Raw genomic sequence first — 2,203 nt, forward strand, 5'->3', positions numbered from 1 at the left:
TTTGGTGCGGCAAAACCCCAGATTTTTTTTTTTTTTTTTTTTTTTTTTTTTTTTTTTTTTTTTGCATCTACCGTACACTTTCTTAAAGGGCAATCAGATAATGGGTATGTTTTATGTAATTAAGAGTTCACTGTAGTGGCTTTCATTTAATATGGCTGTCTGGGAGAACAGGGCCTCCTTGCCCTGTCTGATGTAATTTAAACTTATGACATTTTTACTGTGTATAATATGGTGTCCTCTGTGCCAGTTTTGTACCTTATAATAGAGGCAGATTGCCTCAGATCGCTGTGGTTCTTATTATCAAAATTAAGTTTACTTGTATACTAAACAACCACAAGAAATTTGATTCTGTAAAGAATCCTCTTTAGCTGTGGCCTGGCAGTATATATATGGTGCTTTATTTAACAGAATACCTGTGGAGGAAATAAAGCACACTTGATGTAAAATTAATTGTTTTATTTTTATTGACATGATCAATTGCTATTCTGTGCACTTCATTAAACTGATTGTGATGACTTTTCATTTGTTTATAATATGTTGCTTCACTCGTTGGATTTCTCAAAGAAAACTTCAAAAGTGAAACAGCTGCAGAGAGAAATGATGTTCAAATGTATATAACTGATGTAAATCTTGGTCTTTTCTGGTTTGCTTTGCCTGAACGTTCAGTCTCGCAGTTGGGAGGTATTGGTGGTTGTTTACTCTTTTCCCCACTATGTTAGATCACAAGCGGTGTCAGAAGCCGGTGGAACTTTTCATTTCGCAACCCGAATTTTAACGTGCGTTAGTTGTACTTTTCTCCTGCACCATTTGCAGACTGCCACCCGCGCTGCCCCTGGGGCCTGCTCCACCTGGCCGCGCTCCCTGAGCTGCTGGAATGCCTTTATCACCTTTCCCTATTGCATCTCCTGTTATTTCTGAGCAATATCCATGTCCTCTGTGACCTTTTGGACTGTCAGTGATACTGGTTTTAATATCTGATTAAACTCCATTTTCAGCTTCATTCTCCAGGTGCTTTGCTCATTTTTCTCTTGTCTCCATAACACATCCAGCTTGGCCTTTTTGCTTCCAAATTCCTTTGTCTACCGTTTTAGTGTAGTTTAGCATCATTTGCTTCTCCACGGGTCTATCATGATGCTTTCGTGACTCCTCTTACTGTCTATGAATCTACTGTCATTTTTTTAACTTCCTCTAATTAATAATTTCTGTCTTTAAAGTTTGCACTTTCCATTTCTCTTTATTAGCACTTTCATTCTTGCATTTCCAGACACTATGTTGATGCTGGTGAGTGCTTAAGTTAGTCTCATTATATTTTCACTCTCTTTAGGAGTAACTTTCTTACCCTTTCTGATCAACTTCTCCATAGATTGTAACTTCAGAGATATCATCAACAGCTCTTTGTCAAAACTTCATGAAGATCAGAACTCATCTACCAAGCCCACTACTTTGTGGTTGGAAGATACTCCATCGATATCAGAATCTTCCAGAGATGAGGCAGCCACTATAACCCTTTGGTGAGTAGCATCAATCACTTAGTTACTCTTACTAAACATGTGCCTCTGAGTTTTGGTACGTTGGCTGACTTCAGCCTTCAGTTACTGCACGGTGTTGGCTTTAGCGTCTCGCACAGGACATCACACCATCATTCTGTTACTGTCTTGAGATTTTTTTTCTTACTGATTGTTTTGACCCCTGTTTTTGAAGCCCACCCACTACAAATTCCATTTATTTTTTTTTTAATATTTCAAGAAGGTACACAAGGAAGGAATGCAGCCTTCTTTTCCTCTTCCGCGTTCCCAGCTGAACATGAACCCCTCTCTGACCCTTGACAGGTCCTCTAAGTTGTCTTTAGGATGTTTTCCCCTACAGACCTGTATATGTGATTTGCAAATCACATATACAGAGGGTACACATATACATATACAAAGGGATAATTTTGTATTTTACTGTCAGTTCTTGTCTCACAAATCCGTAATCGGCCATTTCGAATCCCAGTAGATGTCCATTTGTAATGATTCTCTGTTAACAAGGGCTGTTGGAAGTTACAAACCCTGTTTTGTTTCAGTGATATGCTGTGTCAGGTTGTGGTGGCTCTCTGAGCAAAGCACCTTTATGCAGCAAGACGCATGTCGTAGGCCAGCAGTTCCCTTTGCGACCTCTTCAAAAAGCTGGATCATATTTGGTGAGATATTAAAAGCCCTGTTGG

This window comes from Buceros rhinoceros, unplaced genomic scaffold, assembly GCF_000710305.1.
Source record: "Buceros rhinoceros silvestris isolate BGI_N320 unplaced genomic scaffold, ASM71030v1 scaffold17364, whole genome shotgun sequence".
NCBI classification, from domain to species: Eukaryota; Metazoa; Chordata; class Aves; order Bucerotiformes; family Bucerotidae; genus Buceros; species Buceros rhinoceros.